Here is a 17519-nt window from a genome sequence, read left to right on the forward strand (position 1 = left end):
TTTAGAGGGGACAGTAACTGAGAAGAGACGGATGGATTCGCTGGATTAGGAAAGAAATGCAAGAGTTATGGAAAGAGTGGGCAGTGAGCCAGTAGGGTGACTGCTTGTTGTTCTGTTCTCTTTGGCTACTAAAGGAAAGAAGAGGACAATGATTGGCTGGTCGAGTAAAAGCTGGTTTGTATGGTAGGGAGCTCAGGACAAGGGTGTTATGAATTGAATCACATCCCCCAAAAAGATATGTTGAACTTTTCACCCCAGTACCTGTGAATGGGTCTTTGTTTGGAAATAGGGTCTTTGAAGATGTTATCAATTAACAGGAGGTCAGATTGGAGTAAGGTAGGGCCTAATTCAATCTGAGTGGTGCCCTTATATAAAGAGAAGAGACATAAACAGATACACAGAGGAAAGACGGCCATATGAAGATGGAGGCAAGGATTGGAGTGATGCATCTACAATCAAAGAATGTCGATGGTTGCCAGGAAATTCCAGAAGTCTGGAAGAGGCAAAGGAGGATCTTCCCTTATAGCCTTCAGAGGCAGTATGGCAATGCTGACACTTGAACTGAGACTTCTGTCCTCCAGAACTGTGAGACAACAAATTTCTGTTGTTTGAAGCCACCTAGTTTGTGGTACTTTGTTACAGCAGCCCTAGGAAAATAACATACAGCATGTTTGTCAATAGGAGGGAAAGAGTGAATGAAGAAGGAAAGATTTAAGTTGCTGGACCCAGTGTAAGATGGAGGGAGTATGTGAGATGGAATGTGTCTTAATTATCTGGCGCTGTTATAACATGAATACCACAAGTGGATGGCTTTAACAAACAGAAATTTATCCTCTCATTGTATTGGAGCCTGGGAAGTCCGAATTCAGAGTGTCAGCTCTTGGGGAAGGCTTTCTCTGTCAGTTTTTTTTTTTTTTTTCAATTGTGTAATTGTGTTTGAGGTGAAAGTTTACAGCTCAAGTTAATTTCTCATACAAAAATTTATACACATATTTTTATGTGACACTGGTTGCAATCCCTATAATGTGACAGCACACTCCCCTTTTCCACCCCAGTTTTCCCGTGTCCATCGAAACAGCTCCTGTCCCTTCCTGCCTTCTCTTCCTGCCTCTGGACAGGAACTGCCCATTTGGTCTCATGTATCTGCTTAAACTAAGAAGCACCTCTTCACAAGTATTATTTTATGTTTTACAGTCCAGTCTAATCTTTGAAGAGTGGGCGTTAGGAATGGTTTAATTCTGAGTTAACAGAATGTCCGGGGGCCATGGCTTCAGGGGTTCCTCCAGTATCAGTCAGACCATTAAGTCTGGTCTTTTTATGTGAATTTGAGTTCTGCTCCACACTTTTCTCCTGCTCCATCAAGGACTCTCTGTTGTGTTCCCCGTTGGGGCAGTCATTGGTGATAGTCAGGCACCATCTAGGTCTTCCGGTCTCAGGCTGATGGAGTCTCTGGTTTATATGGCCCTTTTGTCTCTTGGGCTCATATTTTCCTTATGTCTTTGGTGTTCTTCATTCTCCTTTGCTCCAAGTGATTGGGACCAATTGATGCATCTTAGATGGCTGCTTGCAAGCTTCTAAGACCCGAGACATCATTCACGAAAGTGGGGCGCAGAACATTTTCTTGATAAACTTTGTTATGCCAATTGGTCTAGATGTACCCTGAAATCATGGTCCCCAAACCTCAGCCCCAGCTATTCTGTCCTCAAAGTGTTTGATTGTGTTCAGGAAACTTCTTAGCTTTTGGTTAAGTCGAGTTGTGCTGACTTCACCTGCATTACGTGTTGTCCTTCCCTTCACCTAAGATGATTCCTGTCTACTATCTATTTAATGAATTCCCCTCTCCCTCCCTCCTCACCCTCGTAACCATCAAAGAATGTTTTCTTCTGTGTTTAAACCTTTTCTTGAGTTCTTATAATAGTGGTCTCATATAATATTTGTCCTTTTGAGACTGACTAATTTCACTCAGCATAATGCCCTCTGGATTCATCTATGTTGTGAGATGTTTCATGGATTCACCATTGTTCTTTGCTGTTGAATAGTATTCCATTGTGTGTATGTACCATGATTTGTTTAAACAACCTAGGTTGTTTCTATCTTTTCGCTATTGTGAATGGTGCTGTGACAAACATGGGTGTGCATATATCTATTTGCGTGATGGCTTTTATTTCTCTAGTATATATTCCAAGGAGTCTCTGTCATTTCTGACGGAAGGCCCTTGTTATCAATCCTCCCCTGGTACAGGAGCTTTTCAGCACAAGAACCCAGAGTCAAAAGGACAGGGTTCCACTCCCAGCACTTCTTTCTTGGTGGTATGAGGTCTTTTTTCTCTCTGCTAGACTCTCCCTTCTATATCTCAAAAGAGATTGACTCAAAATACAACCTAACCCTGTAGATTGAATCCTGCCTTACTAACATCATAGAGGTTAGGATTTACAGCACATAGGATAATCACATCGGATCACAAAATGGTGGACGACCACACAGTACTAGGAATCATGGCCTAGCTCTCTTGACAAATATTTTGGGGGGACACAATTCAACCCATAACGTTAGGCAAGAAAGCATTTTGTGGGTAGAGAAAGAAATATCTAAAGGACCGAAGAGGGTTCATAATAACCCTCATGTGGTGCTTTATGGTATGTAAAGCTTTCCTGTGTTCATTATTTTGTCGGATGCTCACACCAATCCTGGGAGGGTAGTATTACCATTTCCAGTTTACATGTAAGACAGCAGAGGTTTAACAAAAGTAAGTGACTTTCTCAAGGCTGTAAAAGGCATATGATTTTCTTACTTCTAGTCCCTTGTTCCTGCCCTTGTGACTGCAGCCTATCATACCATGTACCAGAGGACTCAGTAATACATGAATTGAGGCTATGTCCCAAAAGTGAGGTGGGAGAAGTGGGTTGTTGAGAGGTCTTGTGGCTGAGAACAGTTAAGATTCATCACACAATAGTAGAAATAGGACCAATGAGAAATTAACAAAAAGTTTGTCTGGCAGTATTGAGAGCAATGGGAGAAAGAGACAGCATAAATTTGTACTGATCCAAAGGAGCCCACCTCTACCATCTGCATCCTGACGAACTGTCCTTTCACTCATTCCACTAAATGTAATGAGTGCCAAAGAGTGTATCAAAAGAAGAATGGGTGATCCAGGGCAAGGGTTTGGTGTGACCAGAGACATGCAAGACATACATGAATCCAGACAGTGGCCATGCAGGGCAGGATGTGACCAAAAGTGAAGTGTCTATACAGAGACCCATAGGAAATGGAGGGACCTCATGGAATTGTGTGGTCTAAAGAGTGTTGAGTTCAGAATTCTACACATGCACAAGCATGTTGATGAAAGTAGCTACAGAAACTCAGACAACTTGGTGTTGATGAATGTATTTGGGTAAAGTCAAGGTCTGTTATTTATTTAATAGGAAGAGGAAGCCCTTATAAAATCTGCCATGGAGAAGGAGTACATTGGGTCGATAGAATGATGAAACTGTCCATGGCAAGTCATGTTGGGAGGCTTCGGGAATGTGATTCTGGAAGACTAGACCAGGATGCTGGTGGTAATGATAGAAATAGATGTTATAACAGTAAGAATGGATAGGCTTTGATTACTAAGACACAGAGAATGTAAGAGAAGGGAAGAGTCAAAGATGACCCTTGATTAAGGAAATGATGATAATATTGATGAATAAAGAAAAGTGGGAGAGGTCACAGTATATGAGAGGGGTGAATTTAAGAGAGCATGGGGGCACTTCATTGAGGCTGTCTGTATCTACCTGGAGATGCAGACAAATGTTCTCATCAATGGTCAGTCCTAAGTGATGAAGATTTAGAAGTCATCGACAAGGAAGCATATGCCTCCTTGAGTGTGGGTTCCAAGAGACAGGCCATGGTCTGAGTCTTCAGTTATACCCAGGGAGAGGATGAGGAGCCACAGACTACCCACTAGAGTGGTAAACCCAAAGTAGGCAGAAGCATTCCAGTAAAAGGGGGCAATAATGATACATGCTGGAGAAAGGAGCTGAAGGCATCCAAACTTAGATGTGATAAGGACGTACTTAAAGTTCTTGGACCCAGATCCTGGGACTTGAGTGGAGGAGAATGTTTGTATATACAAAGAGTGGCATAGGGCAGGCAGGCCCATACTCAGTGGAGGCCTAGAAGAGGAAGGGCTCTGAATTATTCAAATGGGGAATATTTTTCCTCAAGAAGCAGAATTCTAAAACATCAGAAATTACTTTAAGACTCACTAACAACCACTAACTAAAGAAAGCCTTAGAAACTCAGAGTTCTTTCAAAAAACACTCTTTGCTTCCAGAAGACTGTTCCAAGGTGATACCAAAGTAGTATCAAGTGCCTGGAAACCTAGCCTGCACCACTGAGATTCCCAAAACCTGGTCTGAATCTCCCACCATATGGTGCCACCTTGGTCTGTGAGCAGATTTCAAGCCAGCCTCACCATTGTCCCAAACTCAATATGCCACCCAAGCACTTAAGCCCTAGCTGGGCTGGTAGTTTACAGAAATGTATGAAGATAAACACATAAGAAAATATTTCCATCTGTATACAAATAATACTTTACAAACTGTTTTTTTGATAAAAGAGAGTTTGGCAGTTGCATGAAAGAGCACTCAATCTCAGTTCTGCTAGAAACCTTGGTTGAATTAGTGACAATGTCTTCTGAACCCAAAATTGAGGTGTGATCTGATCTACAAATGTATGTATGAGGATGATGAGACAACATATTTGACATTATTCCAAGATACACAGGTAGAGTATATCTTGGGATAAGGGTAGGTAAGTTTGAATCCTGGCAATCTCATTTACTTATCTGTGAACTTGAGTGTGTCTTAAACTCCCAGAGCCAACTTCCTATCGCCAATCACTTACTGGTGTTAAGAGAATAAAATGGACCAATTGATATAAAAACACTTCATAAATTATAAATTGCTATATTGTATTAGTATTACATTGTCAATAAATGGTTTAAAAAAAAGGCTTTTTTTAAGTTGGACTTTCAGAGTCTGGAGTTTAAGCTTTTGAAGATGACTTTCCCTGTGTAACTTTTGTCCTACTCTGCCATTACCAACTCAGTAATTCATGGCAAGTTTTCCTTTGCTAGTTACCCTCAATCATTTTTTAGCAGAGAAACTTCGCAGCCCCATGCCCTCTAAAATGAGTTTGAAACAAAGTCAGGAGATTTGGGGAGGAGAGTTTAGTGAGCTGAAACAAATAATTCATTTTAGGGCTTATGTCTCATTTTCCTGTGCGGTAATTTTAAGACCTGGCTTACTCAGTTTGGCCTTAGTTTGGGAGTGCTACAGAACCCATCCTTCGAGCCCATTCTATATGCCAACTGCATTCACATTCTTTAAGATATAAAATTTTACCTAATTTTCATAACATCCACTGAGGTTGGAATTAATATTCCCATTTAACAGATGAAGAGACTGAGCTTCAGAAAAGTTGGATAATGTGTCCAAAGTCACACAAATAAATGTCAGATCTGGGACTTTAACCTAAGTCTTCAAGTCCAGTATCCTTTCCACTATACCACCCCTATAAAGACTCTATGAATCAAATTAATTATTTTTGGCTCCTTCACAAAATATTTTGTTTCAAGAGCGTCACCAAACCTCTAGCCCAACAGTGGTGCTGAGATAAACACATTCTCCAGTGGAACAGACTAGAGAACCAAGATATAGATCCATATGTGTATGGCTACTTAATATATATTAGGACTGGCATTGCAGATGAATGTCAAAAGGATAGACTATTCAACAAATCTTGTTGCGACAAGTGGTTAACCACAAGAGAAAAAATGAAATTGGAATTCTACTTCACAGCACACACAAAAATCAATTCTAGATGACTTAAGAACTTAAATGTGAAGGATAACATTAAAAACTCTTTGTAAGAGGTGGAGTCAACATGGCACCCTAAACAGACACAACATGCCACCCCCTTGCAGCAAAGACCTAAAAATCTAAATAAAACAGATGCAAGAATCAATCCTGGAAACCTAAGTATCTTAGTCATCTAGTACTGTTATAACAGAAATACCACAAGCAGATAGCTTTTAACAAAGAGAAATTTACTCTCTCACAGTCTAGTAGGTTATAAGTCCAAATTCAGAGTGTCAGCTCCAGGAGAAGGCTTTCTGTCTTCCTTGGCTCTGGAGGAAGGTCCTTGTCCTCAATCTTCCCCTGGTCGAGGAGCTTCTCCGGAGCAGGGACCCCGGATCCAAAGGACGCACTCTGCTTTCTTGGTGGTAGGAGGTCCCCAACTCTCTGCTTGCTTCCTTTTCCTTTTAACTCTTGAAAGATAAAAGGTGGTACACACACCCCAGGGAAACTCCCTTTAACTTGGTTCAGGGAGGTGACCTGAGTAAGGATGGTGTTACAATCTCACCTTAATCTTCTCAGTATAAAATTACTATCACAAAATGGAGGACAACCACACATGGCCTAATCAAGTTGATACACACATTTTTTGGGTAACATAATTCAACCCATGATACCAAGCATCAAATGAAGGGATGAAAAACTAGATCAAACACCAAACAGAAGAAGAAATTGATGGAAAACAGACAATGAGGGAAGATGCAGATTGGAGGTCCCCGGCTAACTAACAAAGCACAGGTTTGCCATCTTGGAACACTGCCAGCAATGACCCAGACAGGGAGCACAGGAAGGCAAATTCATGAACCTCCCAACAGACAGACCACCTGGTAACTAGTGAAACACGCTTTCCCACCTCTCATGCTCTGCCCATACACCACCTCCCCCACCTTCCCACCACAGCTTGCTTTGCTGCCACAGGGGATAGACAGCCACCTGCCCACCACCACGCCAGGTTCCCCCTCCCTCCATGGACTGGCTTCTACCCCACCACCATGTTTTTCTTTCTTTTTGTTTTTTTCTTTCTTTTCATTCCCCTTCCCACCTAGCTCTGTAAGCCACTACCCCTCCCTTCCCACCAGACCCCAGGTCCATCCCACCCCTACTCACTGGCCCTTGCTATAACACCATTTTTTCTCCTTTTTCCTTTCTTAGTTTACTTTCTCCTTCCCACCTAGCTCTGTAATCCACCTCCCCCTTTTTCCCACCAGCTCCCACCATGCTGCCATGGATAGAGTGCCACTGACATACCAGCCCACTGCTGCCCCAGGTTCACTCCCCCCAACACACTGGCACCCACAGTGCCTCCATTTATTTTATATTTTTTCTTTTTCTTTCTTTCTTTTCTTCCTTTTCCCCACCTAGGCCTGTACACAACCCTCAATTTTCACTGGCCCCCACGACACCGCTGCCACTAGAGTGTCCCTGATCCTCAGTCCTGCCACTACACCAGGCTGCACTGCCCCTCTCTTCCAGCCACTCAACCAGCTGCTCAGTGGTAGAAAGCGAGACCTATCATTCCCTGTTTGACACCCCCACACATTTGGCAGGGACTGTGTAAGCTACCACACCACTGCACTAACATGAGGAGGCAGACAGCACCTGCCCAATCCTCCCTTGGCCACCTAACCAAATCACTGTACAGTGAAGAAGTAGGTTCATCCTGTCTGCTGCTGCCCAGCCCACCAAGACAAGGTGATGACTACTATAATGCCCACAGATGAGCAAGCAGCTATACATGTCCAGCATGCCCACTTTGATGTATCAAAACAAAACAAATAAGCAGGATGAAACAAACAAGCACATAATCAATAAAAAAAGAAAATAATACCTTAATGTCTAGGAGGAGACAGCAGACAGTATCAAAGCATATAAAAATGCAGGACAAGGTGACTTTGGCAAGTCACCAAAACAAAGACTCAGATAACAATTTTGTAGAAGAAAAAACATTGGAACTACCTGATATGGAATTCAAAAGACTAATATTCAGGGCTCACCAAGAGATTAGGAAAGAGATCAAGTAAAACACAGACATAACCAAGGAAAAAATAGACAAACTGATGGAAAACACAGACAAAACCACTGAAAACATAGCCAAAATCAAGGAAAGCACACACAAAGCAATAGGAGAATTCAGAAAAATTATCCATACAAAACATCAAAATAAATAATTAGAAATCATACAAAAAAGCAAAGCAAGACCAAACCAGTGCTGTTGAGTTGATCCCAACTCATAGCAACCCCGTATGACAGAATAGAACTGCCCCATAAGATTCCAACAAGTGGCTGGTGGATTCACACTGCTGACATTTTGGATAGCAGCCAAGCTCTTAACCACTGCACCACCAGGGCTCCCATACAAAAAAAGCAACTAGAAATACAAAAGATAAACAATGACATTTCAGAAATGGAAAACTCAAGAGAAGGTTTTAGGATCAAATTTGAAACAATGCAAGACAGAATCAGAGATATTGAAGACAAATCCATGGATGTCACTTTGAGGAAAAATCAGAGAAAAGAATGAAAAAAAAAAAAAAAAAGCTAAGACACAATCAAGAGCAAAAATTTGTGCATGATTGGAGTTCCAGAGCAAGGGGAGAAAATGGAAAACACAGAGAAGATTGTTGAAGATTTGAAGACAGAAAACCTTTCCGAATATCATGAAAGATGAGAAGCTCTCCATTCAAGAATCTCAACAAACCCCAGATAGGATAGACACCAAAAGAAAGTCGCAAAGACATAACATACTCACAATGGCCAAAACCAAAGATGAAGAATGATGAGAGCAGCTCAAGAAAAATGAAAAGTCACTTATAAAGGGGATACAATAAGACAAAACTCTGATTACTCAGCAGAAACCATGCAGGCAAGAAGGCTATGGGATGACATATATAAAACCTTGAAAGAAAAAACTGCCAACCAAGGATAATATAACCTGCAAAACTCTCTCTCAAATATGATGGTGAAATTAGGATATTTCCAGGTAAACAGAAATTAAGGCAATTCATAAAAACCAAACCAAACTTAAAAGAAACATAAAAAGAGTTGTTTGGTTAGAGAAACAATAACATAAGACAACTACCAGAGTCTAGGACACAGGACAGCATCAGCCAGGTACCATCAAGGTAAAATAAAAAAATAATAATAAAAATTCTCAGTAATAAAACAAAGCTAAAAGGCTTAAAACAGGGAAAAAGAGATGTCAATATATAAATGACAATGTTGAAACAATAAGAAGGGGTATAAACAGTGTGGATGTAGAACTTTCAAATGGAGAGGAAGTCAAGGTGATATCAAGTAATAAAAAACTGGTTCAAACTTAGGAAGATAAGGGTAAACTTCAAGGTAACCACAAAGAAAATTAACAAACCTACTCATCTGAACAAAAAAGAAGAAAGACACAAAGACTTGGCAAATACAAAATCTATGATAATGAAAGAAAGGAAAATCCACAAACAACAGGAACTCAGCACAGGAAAATAAGAGGAACAACAAAAAAAGTCAGCACCACATACACACACAAAAAAGCACAGCAATAAACTTATACCTATTGATAGTCAAACTGAATGTAAATGACTTAAATGCAACTGTAATGAGACAGACAGTGACCAAATGGATTTTAAAAAAGACCCATCAATATGCCATCTACAAGAGACACATCTTAGACACAAAGATTTAAATATATTAAAAATCAAAGGATGGAAAAAAATACATCAAGGAAACAATAACCAAAAAAGAGCAAGATTGGCAATACTGATCTCAGATAAAATAGACTCTAAGACAATGTGAACCATAAAATACAAGGAAGGACATTATATAATGATTAAAGGAACAATCCACCAAGAAAATATAACCTTTATAAATATCTACATACCCAAGAATAGGGCTCCAAAATGCATAAAATAAACTCTAACAGCACTAAAAAGAGAGAGAGAGCTACACGAGAATAGTAGACTTCAATACACCACTCTCAGTAAAGAACAGAACATCTAGAAAGAAATTCAGGAAGCTAAAGGCCAAAATCAACCAAACTGACCTCATACACATATATATAGAATATTCGACCCAACGGCACCGAAGTATACATTCCTTCCAACACACTTGGAATGTTCTCTAGAATGACCACATTTTAGGCCACAAAGCAACCCTCAACAAAACGTAAAACATCAAAATGATACAAAGCATTCTCTGTCATCAAAAAACCATAAAAGCAGAAAACAATAAATAAATAAATAACGGGAAAAACAAAGAAAAATAAGTCAAATACATGGAAATTAAATAACTCCTGCATTAAAAACAACTGAGTAATAGAAGAAATCAAAAAGTGAATCAAAAATTCCTAGAAATCAAACAAGAATGAAAACACATCGTACAAAAATCTTTGGGACACAGCAAAGGCAATGCTCGCAGGTCAATTTATAGCAATAAACAGACATCAAAAAAGAATGATGGGCCAAAATCAAAACATTAGTCCTACAACTCAAATAGAAAGACAGCAACAAAAGAAGCCCAGAAACACCAGAAGAAAGAAAATAATAAAATACAGCAGAAATAAATGAAATAGAGAACAGAAAAACGATAGAAACAGTCAACGAGACCAAAAGTTAGTTGTTTGAAAAGATCAACAAAATTGACAAACCACTGGCCGAACTGACAAAAGAAAAACAGGAGAGGAGGCAAATAATGCAAATAAGAAATGTGACGGGAGACATTACAATAGACCCAACAGAAATAAAAAGAAATCATAACAGAATACTATGAAAAACTGTACTCCAAAAACCTGAGAATCTAGAGGAAATGGACAAATTTCTAGAAACACACTACTTACCTAAACTAACACAAACTGACATAGAAAATCTGAACAGACCCATGACAAGAAAAGATACTGAAGAGGTAATTTAAAAAAAAAAAAAAAAGCCCTGGTCCAGATGGTTTCACTGGAGAATTCTACCAAATATTTAGATGAGCTCACGCCAGTACTACTCAAGCTATTTCAGAGTATATAAAAAGAAGGAATACTCCTAAATTCATTCTATGAAGCCAGCATAACCCTGATACCAAAGCCAGGGAAAGACATCCCAAAAAAAAAAAAAAAAAAAATTACAGACCAATATTTCTCATGAATATAGATGCAAAAATTCTAGCAAAATAGAATTCAGCATCATATCAAATAATAATAATGATACGCTATGACCAATAGGATTCATACCAGATATGCAAGGATTTTTCAACATTAGAAAATCAATCAACATAATCCACCACATAAATTAAACAGAAGAATCACATGATCATCTCAATTGACATAGAAAACGTATCGGATAAATTTCAACATCAATTCCTGATAAAACCTCTCAATAAAATAGAAATAGAAGGGAAATTCCTCAACAAAATAAAGGGCATCTGTACAAAGCCAACAACCAACATCATTCTCAATGGAGAAAGGCTGAAAGCATTACCCCTGAGTATGGGAAAAAGACAAGGACACCCTTTATAACTACTTCTATTTAATGTTGTGTTGCAAGCCCTAGCTAAAGCAATAATGCAAGAAGAAGAAATAAAGGGCATATAAATTGGAAAGGAGAACTAAAACTATTCCTGTTTGCAGATGATAAGATCCTATACATAACCCAAAACCAAACGCACTGCCATCAAGTCCAGTCTGACTCATAGTGACCCTATAGGACAGAGTAGAACTGCCTCGTAGAGTTTCCAAGGAGCACCTGGTGGATTCGAACTGCCGACCTTTTTGTTAGCAGCCATAGCACTTAATGATTACTCCACCAGGGTTTCCATCCTATACTTAGAGAAGCCCAAAGATTCCACAAGAAAACTATTAGAACTAATAGAAAGAATCAGCAGAGTAGCAGTATACAAGATTAACATGCAAAAATCAGTTGGATTCCTATACACCAACAAAGAGAATTTTGAAAAGAAAACCAGGGAAACAATACCATTTATAACAGCCCTTAAAAAGACAAAATATTTAGGAATAAATCTAACAAGGGACATAAAAGACATATATAAAGAAAACTACAAAACTCTACTGTAAGAAATCAAGAGAGGCCTACATAAATGGAAAAATATACCATGCTCATGGATAGGAAGACTCAGCATTGTGAAAATGTCAATTCTATCCAAAGCAATCTACAGATATAATGCAATCCCAATCCAAATATCAACAGCATTCTTTAAAGAGATGGAAAAACTAATCACCAACTTTATATGGAAAGGAAAGAGGCCCAGGATAAACAAAACATTATTGAAGAAACAGAGCAAAGTAGGAGGCTTCACACTACCTAATCTCAGAACTTACTACACAGCCATGGTAGTCAAAGGAGCCTGGTCCTAGTACAACAGATGCATAGACCAACGGAACAGAATTATTGAGAACCCAGATGTAAAACCATCTGCCTATGGTCAGCTGATCTTTGACAAAGGCGCAAAGTCCATCAAATCAGGAAAAGACAGTGTTTTCAACAAATGGTGCTGGCAAACCTTGATGTCCATTCGTAAAAAAATGAAACAAGACCCATACCTCACACCATACACAAAACCTAACTCAAAATGGATCAAAGACCTAAATATAAAGCCTATAATGATAAAAGAAACAGTGGTGTCATAGTGGTTAAGTACTACTTCTGCTAACCAAGAGGTTGGCAGTTTGAATCCACCAGGCACTCCTTGGAAACTCTATCAGGCAGTTCTACTCTGTCCTATAGGGTCGCTATGAGTTGGAAGTGACTCGACAGCAGTGGGTATAATGATAAAGATCATGGAAGGAAAAAATAGGGACAAAGCTCGGGGCCCAAATACAAGACATAAATACAATACAAACCGTAACTAACAATGCACAAACACCAAAAGCAAATTAGGTAACTGGGAGCTCCTAAAAATTAAGCACTTATGCTCGCAAAACAGTTAAAAGAGAACCTACGAATTGGGAAAAAAAATTTGGCTATGACATATCCTAAAAGGGTCTAATCTCAAAAGTCTACAGAATACTTCAACACTTCAAAAACAAAAAGACAAAAAATCTAATTTAAAAAAAGTGGGCAAAGGATATGAACAGACACTTCACAAAAGAAGACATTCAGGGGGCTAACAGACACATGAAGAAAGGCTCTTGAACATTAGCCATTAGAGAAAAGCAAATCAAAACTACCATGCGATATTATCTCACCCCGACATTACTGGCACTAATCAAAAAAGCAGAAAATTACAAATGTTGAAGAGGTTGCAGGGAAATTGGAACTCTTATACACTGCTGGTGGGAAGGTAAAATGGTACAGCTACTATGGAAAATGATATGGTGCCTCCTTAAAAAGCTAGAAATAGAAATATCATATGATCCAGCAATCCCACTCCTAGGAATACCTGCTAGAGAAATAAGAGATGTCATACAAATAGACATATGTACATCCATGTTCATTGCAGCATTATTCACAATGTAGCAAAAAGATGGAAACATCCTGTCCATCAACAGACGAATGGATAAGTGAATTATGGTACATACCCACAATGGAATACTACACAATGATAAAAAAGGATGAATCTGTGAAACATCTCACGACGTGGATGAATCTGGAGGGCTTTATGTTGAGTGAAATAAGTCAGTCACAAAAGGACAAACATTGAATGAGACCACTATTATAAAAACCCAAGAAAAGGTTTATGCACAGAAAAAAAAAAAAAAAAAAAAACTTTGATGGTTATGAGGGAGGGGAAGGGTGGGGATGGGAAATCGCTAAGTAGATAGTAGACAAGTGTTAACTTTGGTGAAGGGAAAGACAACACACAATATAGAGGAAGCCAGCATAACTTGACCAAGGCAAAGTGATAGAAGCTTCCTAGACACATCCAAACACCTTGAGGAACAGAGTTACTGGAGCTTAGGTCTGGGCACGGTGGTCTCGGGGGACATCTAGGTCAACTGGCATTTTAACATAGGGCCTAAGGAAAATGTTCTACATCCTACTTTGGTGAGTAGGGGATCTTAAAAGCTTTCAAGTGACTATCTAAGATACGTCCTCTGGTCCCATCCTGTCTGGAGCAAAGGAGAATGAAGAAAACAAAAGGGCACAAGGAAAATATTAGTCCAATGGACTAATGGACCACATGAACCACAGCCTCTACCAGCCTGAATCCAGAAGAACTAGATGGTGCCTGGTTACCGCCACTGACCACTCTGACAGAGATCACGATAAAGAGTTCTGGACAGAGTGAGAGAAAAGTGTAGAACAAAATTCGAATTTACAAAAAAAGACTAAACTGACTGGTCTGATAGAGACAGGAGGTACCCCTGAGACTAGAGCCCCTGGACACCCTGCTAACTCAGAACTGAAGCCACTCCTGAAGTCCACCTTTCAGCCAAAGATTAGACAGGCCTGTAAAACAAACAATAACACAAGGGAGGAACGTGCTTCTTCATTCGGTCGAGTATATGAGACCAAACGGGCAGCACCAGCCCAAAAGCAAAGCCAAGAAGGCAGGAAGGAACAGGAAAATTGGAGGAATACACTTGGGGTACCCAGGGTGTGAAGGGAACTGGGAAAAGCACTGATATATTGTGGGGAATGTAACCATTTGTGTATAAATTTTTAAATAAGAAATTAATTTGTGCTGTAAACTTTCACCTAAGGCACAATAAAATTTAAAACACTAGAAGAAAATTAGGGAGGACAGGAAATATTTTCCTTTTAAAATTCAATATCAAAATAGACCATAAACAAAAGATTAACTTTGACTCTGTTGGAATTAAGAATGTGAGTTTATCAAAATACACTATATAGAAAATGAAAAAACAAGTCACAAACCAGTAGAAAATATTTGCAATACATAAACCCAACAACAGATTAAGATCTAAAATATATAAAGTATATAGAGATGTCTTGCAAATTAATAAGAACAAAGCAAGCAACCAACATGAAAATAGTCTTCCCCCACAAAAAAAAAGTTACTTCAGAGAAGAGAAAATACGAGTTGCCAATAAACTACAGAAATCTACTCCACATCCTTGGTAGTCAGGAGAATTAAAACTAGAGCCACAATTAGAAATAATTTCACACTCACTAGACTGGCAAAAGTTTAGAAGTCCGATAATACTAAGTGTTGGTAAAGAAGTGGAGCAAACAAACTCTCATGGTTGTTTGGAATGAACTGATACAATCACATTGGAAAACAATTCAACATTATCTAGTAAATTTGAAAATGTACATACCCTGTGAATCTGCAGTTACACTCCTAGATGTGAGCTGCCATCAAGTCAGCCCCAACATGTGGTGACTGTGCACAATGGAACAAAATGCTGCCCAGTTCTGTACCATCCACGCAATCAGTTACAGATTTGACAATGTTCCATTGTGATCCATAGGGTATTCATTGGCTGATTTTTAAAAATAGATCACTAGGTCTTTCTTCCTAATTTGTCTTAATCTGGAAGCTCCACTGAAACCTGTGAAGCATCATAGCAACACGCAAGCCCCCCTAACAGATGGGTGGTAGCTGTCCGTGAAGTACATTGACTGGGAATCAAACTCAGCTCTCCCACATGGAAGGCAATAATTCTACCACTGAACCACCAATATCTCATAGAGGCATACACTTTTAGATACCTAGCCCAAAATATATATGTATATATTGCACCAAGAGATGTTGAAAAGAATATTCACAGCAGCATTGCTTAATAGGAAAAAAAAAAAAAAATACTGGAAACAAATGAGCAAATTAAATGTTTGTTAATAGGAAAATGGATAAATAACTTGTGATATATTCCAACACTGGAATAGCACACAGCTATGAAAAGACGTTCAGATGCAGACATAAACACAGAGCAAACTTACAAACAGAGTATTGATAAAATGAACAAAAACTAAGCTGCACAAGAATACAAATACATATCTCATAAATATAAAATAATAAACAATAGATTGTTTGGAATATACATATATGAAAAAATAATGAACAAAAACTAAGCTGCACAAGAATACAAATACATATCTCATAAATATAAAATAATAAACAATAGATTGTTTGGAATATACATATATGAAGCCTACCATAAAGAAGAGTAAAAGGAGCTTCCTGGTTGGTGACAGGCATTGATGCACATGTGAAGGCAGAGTGTCCCTTTTTGGCACATGGAAGCTCCATGTGGGAAAACTTCCCAGACCTCACCCTATATGTCTCTTCATTTGTATCCTTTTTACTAATAATAAAGAAAAGTAAAGGAATAATAAACCCAGAATCCAGGACAGTGGTCACCCCTGGTGGGAAGATGGAGCCTGGGGGGCACTAATAATTTCACAGGTGATGTTCTGTATCTTAGAAGCCCTGGTGGCACAGTGGTTAAAGCACTTGACTGCTAACTGAAAGGTCGGTGGTTCAAAACCAGCAGCAGCTCCATAGGAGAAAGATGGGGCAGTCTGCTTCCATAAATATTTACAGCTTTGGAAACCCTATGGGATCGCTATGAGTCAGAATTGATTCAACGGCAGTGGGATTGTTTTTTTATTGTTGTTGTTCTGTATCTTAACTTGTGTGGTTTGTATACTGGTGTTCATCATACGAGTCATCATATGAGTCATGACACCTTACATATGCTATATAGCCTATTTTGCATGTATGAGTTTGGTGGAAGACTCAGGCAAGGAAATAGATGTTTACAATTCAGAGTGAGAAGGCCTCTAGCACTCTGGGCACACAGCGAACCAGCACTAGCCCTTGAAGCTCAAGGATGGGAACAGGTCCTATTGGACTCTATATCCCCTGTGCCAGGCACAGCGAGCGACTAGAAGATTATGGATGTGCAATAACAACTTGATGAGGGAATGAGTGGTGAACGATTGATTGGGTGGATGTATGGGTGGATGAATGGGTGGATGGGTGCATGAATGGTCTGGTCAGCTCAAAGCCTAAATGGTGTAAGGGTATTTAATGGGGGCTCTAGGGCACTGATTAAAGGAAGCAAAAGGCTAAGATTCGAGATCTGCAACCAGAGCTCCATTTCTCCTATATCATGAATATACTCAACTGGATAAAATGAAGGTCATTTAATTTAAAATAAGCCTAGTAGAATCCTTCTTCGTTAAATAGAAAGAAGAGTGTGCGTACGTTAATTCTATGTAACCCCACTGTAACTTCACCACTACTGCCTCTTCTCATTTGACTCCCTTAAGATTTGCCCTGACTCCTGCTTCCTCTTCTTTGTTGATTTTATCCTTTAAATAAATATAGAATGAGCAAATCTGTCTTGAAAGAATTACAGCCAGAATGTTCCTTAGAAGCAAGGATGGTGAGACTTTGCCTCATATACATTGGACATGCTGTCAGGAGGGACCAGTCCCTGGAAAAGGACATCATGCTTGGTAAAATAGAGAGTCAGCAAAAAAGGGAAAGACCCTCAACGAGATGGACTGACACAGTGGCTGCAACGATGGACTCAAGCATAATGATTGTGAGGATGGCGCAGGACCAGGCAGTGTTTCCTACTGTTGTGAACAGCGTGGCTATGAGTTGGAGTTGGCCAATGGCACCTAACAACAACGTGCTCTAAATGCACTTGGATCATGGATACTGTTTACAGGTTTACTGCTAGACTGCGAGCTTGTTGAAGGGGACTGTGCC

This window comes from Loxodonta africana, chromosome 15, assembly GCF_030014295.1.
Source record: "Loxodonta africana isolate mLoxAfr1 chromosome 15, mLoxAfr1.hap2, whole genome shotgun sequence".
Classification (NCBI taxonomy): domain Eukaryota; kingdom Metazoa; phylum Chordata; class Mammalia; order Proboscidea; family Elephantidae; genus Loxodonta; species Loxodonta africana.